We start from the raw sequence: 16,504 nt of genomic DNA on the forward strand, positions 1-16,504 counted from the left end.
TTGATTCACTTTTGAGCTGGCTCAATGTGCTGAATCCTTGCTCAAGTCAAGTCCACTCTTTCTTCTTCCATGACCTGTGCTCATGGAAAGTAAATATGAACTGTAAAAGAATCTGAATGTTTATCTTACAAAGTTTGTCTTGCTTGGAATAACAGTGTAGTGCCATGAATTCAAGAGCAGCAGGGATGCTTGGAAAAGTTTAAGGAAGTTGATGCATCTTCCTTTAATATGCAGGAAATGGCTGTTCATTCCCACTGAAGTTGGGTGTTCAGGTTTCTCCAGAAAATCACTGGATTGCCTGGTTTCACCATACACTGATGAAGTCTTTAGTTTTTCATTTCATAACTCTGATTAGGTGCTGATTTGGAAAATATTTTGTTACTATAGGGGAAACTACTCAACAGAGAAAAGGCAGCTTTGTACTCTGTCAACTTGAGGAGCACTTTTGTGACACGTCAAATGAATTCCCACCACTTGTTATTCAACTGCCTTAACTCACACCAACATTTTAGGAACTCTTCAATATTGCTTGGCACTTATTAAATAGGATTGCCTGAAGTTCTGGCTGTGTTCATTCATAGGTATTAATGAATTTTAAATGCAGCACACATTAGGATAGTTAATTTTTGTTGCAATAAACCAATTCCTCACCTTACATCAACTCACATCTTTGTGCATTTCCAGCTGTTTTATTAATATTTATGCTTTCCCATAACATATAGAGTTTATTTTAAGGATTAAAGTGTTGTTTAATTCTTGTTTTACCTCACACCTTCCAGTTCACATTAAATGCTAGTTTACATATCATTTGCTGCAATGGAAAAGAGTAAAAGCTTTGCTTCATGATAAAAGAACAGGGTCTAGTTTTAGGAGTTATGCCTTTGCTGCTGCTGTCATTTTGATGCTTTCCTAATGTGATTCTAATATTCGTGTATTACTCATGTTTGAAATAATGAATGTTAATACCAGTAAATTGCCACAAACAAAAAATAGAAGAGGTTATGGTTCATTATCATGTTTGTTTGATTGAAGATTTTATTCAAGATTTTACTGAAAATACCTGTTAATGTTGTTAAAGTGTAGCTATAGCAAATTGCTTTCTAGTTTTCAAGGATTATCTTATTAGGATGCAGGGAGCTGATCCCTGTTCATGGGTCTTGTGGCTTTGGGCAAGTTGATCTCTGTGGTTCCCCCATGTGGAGGGGAGAGGTGCAGGAATTCCACGAGGAAAATACATCTTGGAATCATGGAATCCAAGATTAGTTTGGGCTGGGAGGGACCTTAAGGACCATCTTATTCCATCCCTGCCATGGTCAGGGACACCTTACACTATCCCAGGTTGCTCCAAACCCCACCCAACCTGGCCTTGGATACTTCCAGGGATGGGGCAGCCACAGCTTCTCTGGGCAACCTGTGCCAGGGCCTCACCACCCTCACAGGGAACAATTTCTCTCTAATATCCCATCTAACTCTGCCCTCTGGCAGTTGGAAGCCATTCCCCCTTGTCCTGTCCCTCCAGGCTTCCAGTTCTTTATGGACCTCCTTCCATAGGGGGGACAGTTTGGACACACTGGCCCACACAGTGGGTCTCCAGCTCCAGGCTGGGGTTTCCTTGTTAGGTGTGGGTGACTGTCACATTCAGTGGGATCCATGTGTTCAGCTTTCTTGAGAGGAGCTGCCAGACTGGGGAAGCCCAATTTGTGGACCCCAGCAGGGTGGGAACTATGTCCAGTGTTCTTGGATGGATGCAAAAATAGAACAAGAGGCAGATGAAAACATTCCCAGTGAAAGAGAAATTGCAAACTGGCAGATTTGTGTGGATCAGTTGCTTGGAGTTGAGTCTTCTGAATTTACATCCTTTTTAGGACCTGTTCTTAGTAACAATTTTAATATTCATATCTCGTTTTATGTATTAAAGAACAGTAACATTTTATGGATGCTAAATTTTTAGCTTCGTGAAATTCCTAATGAACTTCTTAATGAGCTACCAGGGCAATTAACAAAAACAGGGCTTTAAAATGATTTGTGTCTCTGGGAAGATGGATTTCATGTGTGTGGGTGGGAAAGTTGGTCTTGGTGAGTTAAATTTTCAAAAGTAGAACTAGGCTTTTATTACCAAGTGTTTCAATGCTCCAGTGTGTCCTACTTCTGCTGGCTGGGGTGCTGGAGACAAGGATCCAGTTCAGTTTCATTATATTTTAGAAAAATATGAGTTTATCCCAGGAATTGCCTTCAGCCAGATCTTCAGCTATTGCTGATGGATCAGTTTTTCTGGAATAGATTTCCAGATACTTACACTAAAAGACGGTAGGGTTAGATAGGATATTGAGAAGAAATCCTTCCCTGTGAAGGTGGTGAAGCCTTGGCACAGGTTGCCCAGAGAAGCTGTGGGGTGGAATGAGATGGGCTTTGAGGTCCCTTCCAACTCAAACCATTCCAGGATTCCTTGATATTCTAACAAGATCTCATTGAAGTCAAAGGCAACTTGATGCACTAGCTTCCCTCAGATAAAGGAAGATTTAAAAATTAGTGTGCCATGAGAATAATATAATTGGAAGCACAATAAATTACCTGGCTCAGTTTTGAACTCAGGGAGGAGAAAATTCATAATAAAAAATTGGAATAAAATCCATATTAAGCTTTTTTTTTTTAAAAAAAGCCGAATTATTCATGGGAAGCTGAAATCCCATGGAGGGGCTACTGTGAGATTAATAACCCACTCAGCCTTGCTAATGTCACTCGAAGCCCCCTCAGTAGAATTACTGTCATGTACAATTAGCTGAACATTAATCTATATGTTACTGTTTTCTTGAGCAGAAATGACATTCAACTTGTTTGTTGCTGATTCTATTAACGCGATACAATTTCCAGCTAATAGCAGACAGAACATTGCTGGTTGCTCTTTAAATTAAAAAAAATGTACGTTCACTGGCCTAGAAACCATTTTGTCCAATTCTTCCAGAATTGGAAGAACATTCTTCCAGATGTGCTTCTTATGTGGGAGGCTCAGAGAAAATCACGTTCAGTCCAAGTTTCTGTTCTGCCAGGTTCAGGGACAATCTTGCAACTGAGTCTTGTCACCCCTGGAAATGCTCTTTTGAGTAGAGAAACCTCCAAATTTTCAGATCTTCATGTTTGAGATTTTAGTGGAGCTTTTGGATCTCCACAGAAAAATTGGCCAGTATCCATATGTGCAAGAGTCATGTAATATGCTAAGTTGGAAGGGACCCACAAGGATTATGGAGTCCAACTCCTGTCCCTGCCCAGGACACCCCAGCAATGCCACCATGTCTCTGAGAATGTTGTCCAAACGCTCCCTGAGCTCTGGCAGCCTTGATGGTGTGACCACTGCCCTGGGGAGCCTGTTCAGTGCCCAACCACCCTCTGGGGGAAGAACCTTTTCCTGATATCTGGAAGAGAGGCAACTCCAGTTGCTAAATCATTGTGAGACAGACTGGTTTTGCTCCTTGTGCTCCCACAACGAATGGTTCTATGGTCCACATTGCCCTCCACTACAAATACATGACTTTGACTTCCAACATGACCTCCCTTCTTTTTCATCCGTAATGTGAAATCAGCTGTGGCAGCAAAGAATCAGATATTCCCTAGAGACTGGAGGAATGACAAATATTAAGCAGCTCAGCATCCCATCATTCACAACAAGATGGTTTTCACACCAGCTGCTTCCCAGCCTATGTAATTCGGTGACAACTGGGGCAATTTTCTGTCTCAGCAGGTAGATTGTGCCTGTGCAGTGTGCAGAGCTGTGTACAGCCGTTGTTTAGGAGGAGATGGAGAGAGGAGACAGGATATTAGGATCCAACTCCACTCTAAATAAGAGGATCTTTTCTCTGTGAACAGTGGGAGCTGAGCTGCACATCTAATGAAGCATTCCTTAGGCAGCCAAAGGAGTGTCATCTATCAGCCCTGAATTGTCTCCTTTAGGGGACTAGAACCATCTCTGAATTTTCTGTTGTTGTGCCAGTTGCTTTCAGAATGGAAAGAGAATTTAATATCAAAGCTTGTCTTTGGGGGAAAGTAGTGATATATCCCACAGTGCAGCAATAATTGGGGTTTCAGCTGGGCTGCGTGTGTGTGGGTGACACCTGTATGTGACATCTGGGCATTTGGGAAGGTCATCACTTTGGGTTACCTGCCACTTCTTGCTTCAAGCAGTGGGATCCCAGCACAGTGTACTTAAAGCAGGACTGTAAGATGAAGATGGGGATGGCTCTGAGGGGAAGCCGTGTGAAGCGCAGCTGAGGGCACTTGGTCTGTTCAGCTGGAGGAGGTTGAGGGGAGACCTCATTGCACTTACAGCTTCCTTGGGAGGGGAAAAGGAGGGACAGGCACTGATCTCTGCTCTGTGGGGACCAGGGACAGGACCCCAGGGAATGGCCTGAAGTTGTGTCAGGGCAGGTTTAGGTTGCATCTTAGGAAAAGGTTCTTCCCCCAGAGGGTGGTTGCCCACTCCAGTCTAATAGATGATCTGCTTCTTATTTTATGTGAATAATTCAAGAGCACATGTTCCAATTACAGCACAGTTACTTCCTTTTAAAGTACAGTCTGGACACATAAGAAAATGTAATGTTTCAGTACAGAACTTTGCATTCTCAAATGGTCATTCCAGATTTATCCACTGACTCCTCTCCATAGCTATGATTCTTCTCAAAGCAGTGCATTGGTCATGAAGAGATTAAAACTCTGTTTCAGCAAGAAGTTTAAGTGCATATTCAACATTAAACACAATTATCTTTATCCATAAAAGCCTTAACATTCCCTTTTCTGTGATATACTTCTGTTTGCTCAACTGGTTCAACTCACAAGTGTTGTCACACTTCCTTTTCTTGAAAATCACTCTATTTATGGTGGAAAAAAAACCCCTGCATTGTAATGTTTAATCCAAAAGATGTGGTGGTCAGAGAATAAATCTTTCTCATTTGGAAACATTTATACAAGGAAAAGGAAAATCTATCCTAAGCCAGTGAGAGAATATCCAGAGAACAAATATGAGTTAAGGGCTGTGAAGCAGTTTCACTCCTGGGTTCAGTTTTGCTGTTTGAAACGCGAGGTTAGGATTTTGTAAGTCTTGTTTTTAAGGATTTTTTTAATCTTCTTTTTAATTTTGTTTTCAATCTTGTTTTTTATTTTGGAAATCTTGTTTTTAAAGATTTATTTCCCCAATAGCCCAGTAGTAGAATTTACAGAAATAATATTTTTATGTTGAGTGCACAGCAAAAATACCCCATAATTTATAAAAGTATAAAACTTAGCAATAGAGTTAGAGAATGATGTAAAATTACAGATTTATGGAAGAAATAATTCCATAATTCTTTAAAATATTTCTTAGGAAAAAAAATTGCGGTTTTACAGTAAGATTTAATCAATAACTATTTTCCATTTATATTTTCAAATTTTTTTTCTGTAGAATTCAATTGGCTTCTTTTTAACTGAAAGGATATAGAGATTTTCTATAGTTAAAACCACCAAGGAATCATAAGAAGAATAGATCTGGCCAATGTGTTTTCAGTGAAACTATCCAATTTCTTTTATCTCAGTTCCTCAGGCCATATTTATATTTCTGGTGAAAGAATCTAGCTACTTTCTCTGACTGTGGGGTTTTGATTCTCAAACTTTTCACATTGTGGATGGAATCATGGAATCACTTAGGTTGGAAAATCCCTCTGGGACCATGGAATCCAACCATTCCCCAGCACTGCCAAGGCCACCACTGACCCATGTCCACACGTGCCACATCCACATGACTTTAAAATCCCTCCAGGGAAAGGTATATCAATCAAGAAATGTTATGTGGAGTTTAATGCAAGGATTTATTGAAGAGCAAATGGTATTTGGCCAAAAGTTGGTGCTAATTATGGAGCTGGAGTAAAGTCTTGCAGGTGCTTCAGCCTCTGAAGCCAAATGTTGTTTACAAGAGGTGCCAACAGTATGTTAATGGTTATTCAAGGCTTTAAACTCTCCTAAATTATAGAATCATTAAGGTTAGGAAAGACCTCCAAGATCAAGTCCAACCATCAGTGAATGAATAAATGTTACCTCCTGATTGTTTCAGATTTGTTTGACACTTAGAGGTTTTCTTTTAACCCTGATGCAGAGCATAACTGCATCCAAATCTACCAATTTATATTCTTTTTAAATGGGCAAGCAATTACATATCTTAGCACAATTCAGTGGGTTTATTGTTTGGGTTGATACAAAGACTTACTGCTCCGATAATTGAGACAAATGTGTTTTCATTGGGTTCTATTACTAATAAAATAGTTGTGATTTAACATCTTACTGGCTAAAAATAACCAGACCTTGGACCTAATTACAGAGTTTTCTTTTGCTTAAGATTGTGTGCACGATGGAGGTTGAAAGGGTTTGTTTCCAAGGAAACAAATGCACTGCACTTCTCTTGCATCCAATGTTTTCTGTGAGAGAATGCCATCACCAGGCTCCTGGGAGAGAGAAGTGTTGGGAGGTGGAACCTTTTTCTAACAGCACCTGGGTTTGCATATTCCTGAAACTGGGAAAAACTTGTGTTTTTCTCAAATTGTTGTTGGGGTTCATGGAATTTGTAGTGTCAGTGTACCAGTTGTGGTGTCTCAGGTGTTATCACCCTGGCTCAGTGGGGACACTTTGGTGCAGGTGTCACAAGTGCTCCTGGAAGAAGATGTGGTGCTGCAGCAGCAGCATCTGCAGGTATAATCATACACCTGCTAATTCATATTGCAGCTCTACTTTTACATGGAGCTTTTGTTTCCAAGTTAGATAAAGAAAGTCAGTGTGGTTTTACACTTTTTAAATGGGCAGATGATGAGACGGCAAGGGTAGTGATTTTAAACTGAAAGAGAGAAGGTTTAGATGGGATATTGGGAATTCTTGGCTGTGAGGGTGGTGAGGCCCTGGCACAGGTTGCCCAGAGAAGCTGTGGCTGCCCCATCCCTGGAAGTGTCCAAAGCCAGGTTGGATGGGGCTTGGAGCAAACTGGTCTAATGGAAAGTGTTCCTGCCCATGACAAAGGGTGGAAAAAGATGAGCTTTAGGGTCCCTTCGAAGCCAAACCAGTCCAGGATTTCATGATTTTGGGTAGACATATTTTTATGGGTCTCTGCTGTCAGGTGTAACAAGTCTACCTTTAGCAGATGAGATATGAAGAAGGGCAGAGCCGTGCCAACGGAAATGTTTCCTAATTCCTTGCCCATTTCTCTGAAAATTAGTTTTGTCAGAGAAATGGGAACAATAAAAGTTGGCTTGAAAACTGTACTAATGGGCAAGAAAATTGGAAAGAGTCCAGATGCCAAAGTCCAAAAGTTTTTTGTGTGACTGGAGGGGGTTTTGGAAACCTTTAGAAAGAGCTTGTCTTCTCCCTGTTCCTGAGATGATATTTAGAGGGTAGGGAACGTAAGTGATAAGGAGTAACAGTTAAATATATCCACTCACGATGCCGAGCTGTGATGGGGACTATTCTGAGATACATGAGTAAGTCTCTCAAAGGACTTCAAACTGTTCTTTTTCATCATATACCACAGGTCATCCAGGAAGCCCTGAAGGGGCTCCATAAGACCTGGAGAGGGACTTTGTAAAGTCATTATTATTTTTGATTTTTTAAGTTTATTGTCTGGATTGAACCTACTTGGAAAACAGGTATAACCCGACAGTATTTGAAGGAATATCTACTTTTATTCCCAACAGAGCAGTTTCAAAGACAAAATGAGGATCAGCTTCAGGTGAGCAGGTGCCCCCACCTGCCATTTAGAGGAGCCCTGAAGGCTTTTCCATCATGTACAGTACACAAGGTGTTTGCCCAGGTAATGCTCATTTCCCTGCCATTATTTCCAGCAGTGGAAAAGCACTGAATTCCCAGGGTAGGCCAGCCTTGGGGGATGCCAGTGTGTGTTACAGCACCAACACACCTCACCCACCTCGCTGCTTCTCCCAGGGGGTTGGGCTCAGGATTTAACAATCCCCAAAGCATCACTCTCTCTGAACAAGGTGAAATTTGTGAGTTTTTCCAGTAAAGGCTTTGCAGACAACCAGGGAATCTCGCTATCCAAGAGTGTGAGCTCTGCCAAAGCCCCACAGAAAACATGCATTTATGCTACTGAAATTTGGCATTATGACAACACTTTGAAAAAAATGACATTGCACATAGTTTAATATATACATATCCATTTCATAGACGCATAGAATCCCATAGTGGGATTGGAAGGGACCTTCAAAATCCTCTAATTCCACCCCCTGCCATGGGCAGGGACACCTTCCACTAGACCAGGTTGCACCACAGCCCTGTCCAACCTGGCTTTGGACACTTCCAGGGATGGGGCAGCCACAGCTTCTCTGGGAAACCTGTGCCAGGGCTTCACCATCGTCACAGGGAAGAATTCCTTCCCAATATCCCACCTAACCCTGCCCTCTGGCAGTGGGAAGCCATTCTCCCTTGTTCTGTCTCTCCAGGACCTTGTAAATAGTCTCTCTCCATCTTTCTTGTTGGCCCCTTCAGGTCCTGGAAGGCCACAATTAGGTGACCCAAAGCTTCTCTTCTCCAGGCTGAACAATTCCAACTCTCACATCCTTTCCTCAGAGCAGAGCTTCTCCATCCCTCTGATCATCTTATTGCTTCCTCTGGACTCACTCCAACACGTCCATGTCCGTCCTGAGAAGAGGAAGAAGTACCCACAGCACACCTGAGCCCTCCTGGAGCTTGCCCTGGTCCTGGCTCAGAGCAAACTATTGCCCTGTGCTGCTACCTGTATTTCTGTGAGCTGTTCTCTGTCACAGGCTTTTAATGGCAAAGCCGGGCTTACTGTGGACAGCTGACTTTGGGAAACATTCTGGCACATTTGCTGTTTTCAAATTATTTAAAAATTAGAGCAGTTCTGAATTTTTGCAGTTCTGAATTCACAATTTTGAGCAGGCCAACATCTCCTGGCTTGCATGGGTGCATAGAGATGTGTGTTAGTCTACTGCTGGAAGTTGAAATGAGAGTTATATCAATATGAAAAAATAACTACTGTCAATATAAGTTACTTTTTGTTACAGAAATGTAATACATAATTGAGAGGGGAGTTTCAGTATTCCAAAGAAATAGAATCACAGACTGGTTTGGGTTGGGAATGACCTTACAGCTCATCTTGTCCTACCCCATGCCATGGGCAGAGACACCTCCCACTAGACAAGTTGCTCCAAGCCTCATCTAATCTCATCATCCAAATGATGTATTAAACAAAATCTCAACATTGGTCAGTTTTCAGTATTGTTTTAGATGTCTTAGTTTTCAGAAGGGGTTGGAGAAACTGAAGATTCTCAACCTTTCATGGTTCAAGACATTGTATTATCATCTTTAGAGTGAAAATCAGGGATTGTAGTATTTGCTGGGTAGATGAAGAGCTTTGTCCTTAGATTTGTAGACCCTTCCCTCTGTCCTGCCCCAGGTGGTTGTGTCCTTGTGTTCCCTCTGTTTGGCTGCTCCAAGAATGTGACACCTGGAGACGGGTGAGAGGTTGTGCTGGGACCAGCCAGCTTTCAGGAGCTGACAGTGGCCATTTCACCTCCAAACAAGTGCTCAGTGGTACATTTGCAAAGATTTGGAAGCTTCTCCTGATGGGGTTCACTTGGGATTGTCACGGTCATGGTGGATGTAGAGCACTTGCTTAAGTGAGGAAGCCTGTGGAGAATGTGATTAAATTTTCCTGCTTGTTCTGGGTCTTCCTCCCTGTCACGAAATCAGATGTAATAGGAAATATTTTAAAATATTTTCATGCAGATGGATTTGTACTCAAAGGAACTTGAGAGCATGATGGGAGTTAACATTAGGGGAGAGAGCAGAAAGGAGCAATCTGAGTGCCTGAGGAAACTGCTGCTTCCCCTGTCTCCTGTCAGGAAATAGCTCCTTAAGTACTGTGCTGAAATTGTCATCTGCTTGTTTTAACACAAAATACCATCATGTAAAAATACCCCTTCTTCACTCAAGGAGATGTGAAAGCTCTTGAGAACTACGGTTTCAAGGGTTGGAGACACGGAAAAAATGTTGAGTCGGGATATTATAACCTATGTCACAGAGGCAGTTATTTCATTCCTTATAAACCAGTGCTGTGGATGAAGTCTAGGGAAGCAGGAAGGCTCATGGCTGTTGAGTGCCTTCCCACCCATCACTCTGATCCTTGGATCACGTCTGGAGATCCGTTTCTTTATGGATTTGAGTCCAGCTTTAGATGCTGACAGCTAAAAGCACCACGTCAGAGCCCAGGGCTGTGTTTGTGGGGGTTTATTAGTCATCCAGGAAACACCAAGCCTGGTGTGGGGCTCAGATTTTCTCCTGGCCTGCAGCAGGGAGTGGGAAGATGGAAGAGCGTGCCGGCGTTGGGCGTTTGTTCGACATCTGCTTTTCCAGATGGCTGCACTGATGGAGGGGGGACCCAGAGTCACAGCTTGGAAAGCTTGAGAAGCCTCACGATGCTCCATGTGTTACTCTGAGATGTCTCATCCCTAATAATTAGTCTGCTTACAGGTGATGGTATTCTGATCCACAAGGAATTTGTAACCCGGGGAATAGGAGGCTCAGGGGGGACCTTCTTGCTCTCTCCAACTCTCTGACAGGAGGGTGGATCCAGGTGGGGGTCAGGCTCTGCTCCCAGGGAAAAAGGGACAGGACAAGTGGAAGTAGCCTCAGGCGGTGCCAAGGGAGGTTCAGGTTGGACATCAGGAGGAATTTCTTCACAGAAGGGGTGGTTAGACATTGGAAGGGGCCGCCCAGGGAGATGGTGGACTCTCCATCCCTGGAGGTGTCCAAGGAACGACTGGACGTGGCACTCAGTGCTCTGGGCTGGGTGACAAGGTGGGGATCAGGCACAGGTTGATGATCTTGGAAGCCTTTTCCAACCTGAATGATTCTGTGATTCTATGAATTACAGCACTTTTCCCCTGTTACTTCATTTAGTTTCATCCAGAGAGGAGCCATCAGTGCTCCTTCCCTAACTGAGGTAATACAGCAGCTGCTTTCCAAAAATGTGGAGCATCAAGAGTAAATAAATTTCCTTTCAGGGATAAAGTTTCTGGTAGTTTGTGTTTCCATCAGATAAATGGTACTGAGGTTTGCTGTAGTCACTTGCTGTGGGAACTCACATCCCCTGCAGCAGCTTCTGCACAAATTGCTTTGCAAAAGCTTTAGAGGTTGGAAGTAGCCAAAGTGGAACATAAAATTAAACCTCCCTAAAGATGCAATAAAATGGGAGATCAAAATCTAATCCAGATGGAAACCTGCTCAGTGCAGGCACTTCTGTGTGCGGCTCCTTTCCAGCGCTGAGGTTTTGGTGTGCTCCCCATAAATGTGTATTGTAAAGATGTCATCATATATATGCTGTTGATATAAAATAGATAAAAACTCTCCCACTAATTAATTGCCAACTAAGTGAGTGCTGAGATCCCTTGGAGATGGTTGTGGAGAAGGCGGCGCTCGGTTTGCTCAAACCAGCTGCTGTTGTTGATTCATTTTGTTATGTTCTGTGTTCTGTTGGAAACTTGTCAGGAGCGTTCGCTGGAAAGTTGCAGGGTGGATGAAGGACCAGCAAGATGATTTTCCTTCTTTTTTTTTCCTTGTTTTAGTTTCCTCTGCTTCTTGTACAGGCTCTCTCTGACTCTCTCCCACTTACCCACCCCAGTCTGGCACATCGCTGGTGGCTCTCTGGGCTCTGTCTCTCGGATTTAGCCCCTTTGTGTGAACTGTTTGCTTTGAAACGCCTCCTCTTCCACATTAAGTTCTTTGGCTTGAGTGGTACACGTCTGAAAACATGGTTTTATTTATGGGAAGAGGATAAGGAAAGTGTTGGTGAGAAAGATGGAGGTGAAGTGTCTACTTTGAAAAGATGAATCGTCCTGGGGAGCGCTTCAGGTTTGTGTTCGTGGAGGACAGACTGAGGGTAAATTGAGAGCATCGCTCCAGAAACTGCAGTTTCCTGCTGCCAAATGACTTTTAGTGATGCCATTTTTGGAAAACATCAAGTGTTTGTGCCATCTCCATGCAGTACTTACCCAGAGCTCTGTAAACTGAGACCAGTGTGACTGTAAGACAACACAAGGAAGCCCATCGTTCTGGAGCGAGTCCAGAGGGGCCACGGGGATGCTCTGAGGGCTGGAGCCCCTCTGCTCTGGAGATAGGCTGGGAGAGCTGCGGGTGTTCACCTGGAGAAGGCTCCAGGGACAATTTAGAGCCCTTCCAGTGCCTAAAGAGGCTCCAGGAGAGCTGGAGAGGGACTTTGACAAGTGCCTGGAGGGACAGGACACAGGGAAAGGCTTCCCACTGCCAGAGGGCAGAGTTAGGTGGGATATTGGGAAGAAATTCTTCCCTGTGAGGGTGGTGAGGCCCTGGCACAGGTTACCCAGAGAAGCTGTGTCTGCCCCATCCCTGGAAGTGTCCAAGGCCAGGTTGGACGGGGCTTGGAGCAACCTGGGATAGTGGAAGGTGTCCCTGTCCATGGCAAGGGGTGGAACGAGATGAGCTTTAGGGTCCTTTCCAACCCAAACCCTTCTGGGATTCAATGATTCAATGACTCACTTTCAGCATCTCTAAAACACCCCTGGCAGAGGGGCAGAGACTGCACCAGGGGGAAAATGAGGCCCAAATAGTTGAGTTGACAATGAAACAGCCTCATCTGCATTGGCAGGAGGTTCTGTGATCCTGTCCCAAATGAACATGTACCTTCTGCAGTCCAACACCTGGCTCATCCTATCCCGGTATCCCTGAGAGGTCTCTGGCACATACATTTTGCAGAAGAGCCTGCAGGAGACCCAGGTTTTGGAGCTGGTAATTTCCTGGCACCCCAAATTACCTGCAGGTTTCAAGTCACCTTAGAGCAAGGACAACTTATTATTTGCTGAATAGAATTCCAGAATTCAGGAAAAATAGATTATCTGAAAATTATGTTTGAAGAGCTAATTATGTCGAGTGGGTCTATGTTTTATGATCTCATTTCTTAATTAAGTACATTTTTCAGTATTAGATGGAAAATAGTGTTGTTTAATGTAAAGGTTGGCAATTTAATGCTCCTGGAGCTCTTGGGCAGCTTGTTTGGGAGGGGGAAGGAAATTAGAATTGCAAATTAGTATTTGATCATTCTGAATCAGTGTGGCCAGAGAGAAGGAATGAATGAAAAGCTGCTGCATGGCTGAGGAGCTGCTTTGGAGCATAAGCAATGCATCCTTCCCAAATCAATAAATACCTTTGTGCTCCGCAGAGCAGCCTGTGGCTGTGGCATGTGACAAAAAACCCAACAATTTAAATACTGGGGAAAGGGTCGATGCTGCTCTACGAAACAGACAATAAGATCCCATGAGCAGCATGGGGGAAGTCCTTTTTGGGGTGGTTTTCATGCTTTTTGATTATCAGCTGGGATGTTTGCAGGTTATCCTGATTATTTCACTAGTAGCAAGGAGGAGAGAGACAAATTATGCCTCTAAACACTTAGTGCTTATTTATTTGGGGTGAAACCCCCAAAATACTCTTGCATAAGTGTAGATTCTTAAAACTGGAAAGAGGGAGCATCCAGCATGATTATTTTTATACACCACACTTCTGGTTTGTCTCAAAATATCCAAAATATCAGCTGATATTTTTCAGGCTGTGCCTTCCAAGGGCAGGGAACATTCCTGAGCCTTCACAGCAACCTGCTGTTGATTGAGGGAATAAAGGTACCGAGGTGCTGAAGGGCCTGGAGTGTTTCAAGGCAGCAGGAGAGCAGGGTCGGCTGCGCAGGAGCTGCATTATGTAACTTTGCTGAAAGATGTGGAAAAAAATAAATGTTCTGGGCTGGTTTTCCAGTTTTTTGAAGAGTCTGTGCAATCTTTCACAAAACAGTTGAAGTTTCCCTGGAGGAGCATTAGTACTGGGGCTGCCAGGAGGGCCCGGTGGGAGTAGGGCTAATCATTACTAGGGCTTGCAAAGCCATTTTAGCCGCTAATTAATAAATACATTAAATATGTAGATGTGGCTGAAGATCAAAATGAACAATTTGATGGTTTTTTGAAGTGTGTGGGAGTAGGAGGGAGGGTGCTCAGTGGTGCACAGGCCCAGAAGTGAGTGAGCAGTGGGTTCTGATCACAGCCCTGAGAGTTACATTCATTTATGTCATGTTGATACTGCAATTGCTGGTTTTTCAGTTGGGTCTTTAGTGGAGGATAATTATTCAACTGTCTGAGAAGCTCTAGGAGAAAAAACCAAGAGAATGAGTTATTATCCTTCCCACCCAGCCACTGTTTGATTACTACCTTGTTCCCTGCAATTAACCACATCAAGTTCAGGATGCTGGATGAAGGGAAAGGTCACACTCGTGAAGGGAGATGCCATAAAAATGGGAACGGGGAGGGAAAATGCACAGTCTCAGTGTGGTGGGATAGAAAAGAAGCAACAGTGCCCAGAACTGTCTGTTACCAAATTAGCAGGGAATTAATTTTGATTTTTTCACCAAGAAGAATGCAGATAATGTTTGTGGCCAACATGGCAGATATTCATTCCAGAGGGACATCCTGGGGTTTTTTTTATCCCAGTCATGGAGAGGGGAGTGCCAGGACAACGGGGAATGGCTTCCCACTGCCAGAGGGCAGGGTTAGATGGGATATTGGGAAGAGATTCTTCCCTGTGAGGGTGGTGAGGCCCTCGCACAGGTTACCCAGAGAAGCTGTGGCTGCCCCATCTCTGGAAGTGTCCAAGGCCAGGTTGGACGGGGCTTGGAGCAACTTGGGATAGTGGAAGGTGTCCCTGCCTGTGGCAGGGGGTGGAACGAGATGAGCTTTAGGGTCCCTTCCAACCCAAACCAGTTTGGGTTTCTATGATTTGCATGTCTGTGTATGTATATATTTATGTCCATCCATGTATGTTTGGGGACCTTTTTCTTATATAAGATGCATCATTCTATGGTCTACACAAAATCATTTGCCACTCTGTATAAAACTGGGTCCTTTCAAACCAAATTACCACAAGTGGAGGTGCAGCAAAGCAAATGAGAGGTGCAAACTGTCAGTGTATTGGTTATCTGTACTCTGGCTTCACTTTGTTCTTATACTTCTAAGTTGCCCCTTTTTTTATTCTTTTTTTTTTAATTTATGTCAGTAGAATACAAATATGGTTTCATGTTTCATCTACAATTACAGAAGAGAAGCTCATAGTTCTTTCAGTCTGGAAGACTTTTCTCAGCTCTGACTGTGTTGGTGCAGGCGACAGGAGTTTGAGTTCGGATGGAATGATGCTGCCAGTCTCCCCCTTTCCATGTATTTTGAAATTGGATTTGACATCTTAATTACTAAAACAGTTCCTCATTCCCCTTTCCAGTTGGGGGTTAACTGCAGGGCGGGGTGGGCTGGCAGGTTTCAGGTCTGTGGATCCTCAGAGAGCTGTGGGATGCAATTCCCTGCTCTGTGCCCTGGGCTGCTGGTCCTGTGCTGGCCCCTCCTGCTGCTTTGGGCACCCTCTCCCCGTGGGTAGGGAATGTTATGCATCACTTATGGCTCTGATGAAATGTAAAGCCCATTTTACACCTATAGAAATCCCACTTATACCTCACCTATAGAAATCCCATTTGTAGGTTTGCCGATGCCTTTGATTTCAGCTGATGATAAAATCCCTTCCCTTGGTTGTCAAGGTGAAATGTCTGGAGACTTCAGCGGCAGGAAAAAAAATCCAGTGAAGGCAAAATTTGCCGGTCCCTCCTGCGCATTCCTTGACATTGAACTTTTTGTTTCCCAAGCAGAAGGAAGTGCCGCATCCAGCCCGGCCCCATTAGCGTCCCCCTCCCTCGCCCCCGCAAGGTGCGGGTGGGCGGAGGTGCAGCCTGGGCAGGGACGCGTGGGCAGATCCCTTCCAGCCTTCCCAATCCATGGCACTGTCGCCGCTGGAAGCGCTTTCATTCTCCTCTGTTTCTCCAGCCCTCCCTTTATCCCTGGATCCCCTCCCCGGCTGCGCGTCCCCAGCTCAGGCTCCGGCGGAGGTGCGTGGTGGGGGCAGGATTTTGGGAGCTGCTCCCCGTCTTCCCACCACCCACCCCCTGACGTCGGGATGCACCAGGGAGCTGTGCCGGGTTTGATGTTTAGCGGCGGGATTTAGATGTAAATCTTGTAAAATTCCATTTTATGCAGAGATTCACAAATCTGCTGTCGCTCATCGGGGCGAGGTCGCAGCTGCGGAGGTACCTGCTCCGAGGATTCTCCTGCAGGCACAGCACCTCGAGCCGGGCTAGGGAGGGCTGGATAGGCAGTAGGGATTCCACCCAGGGACACAGCCCCAGTCTGGAGTGGCGGGAGTAGCGCAGAGCACTCCCCTCTCCGTGCAGAATGACCCCTGGCAGGGAGCTGGAAACCCTCGGAGAGCTTTGCTGCTGCTTCTGGTTTGGTGGGATGGATAAACCAGGCCTTTTTCCACAGTGACCTGTTCCCTCCTGCCTGTAACCCCTCAGCTGGATGGGGACCTGCGTCCCCACGTAGCTGCCTGCACCCCTGTCACCCCAGGAATACCA

The 16,504-nt window shown here is 44.5% G+C and overlaps 1 protein-coding gene across 2 annotated transcripts in view; it reads left to right on the forward strand.

The window, feature by feature from the left end:
* The window catches only part of PDE4B (phosphodiesterase 4B), a 198,522-nt gene that overhangs the window by 91,024 nt on the left and 90,994 nt on the right, over positions 1 to 16,504 (forward strand). The window lies entirely within an intron of this gene.

The sequence above is a fragment of the Chiroxiphia lanceolata genome, chromosome 9 (genome assembly GCF_009829145.1).
Source record: "Chiroxiphia lanceolata isolate bChiLan1 chromosome 9, bChiLan1.pri, whole genome shotgun sequence".
In the NCBI taxonomy this organism is placed as follows: Eukaryota; Metazoa; Chordata; class Aves; order Passeriformes; family Pipridae; genus Chiroxiphia; species Chiroxiphia lanceolata.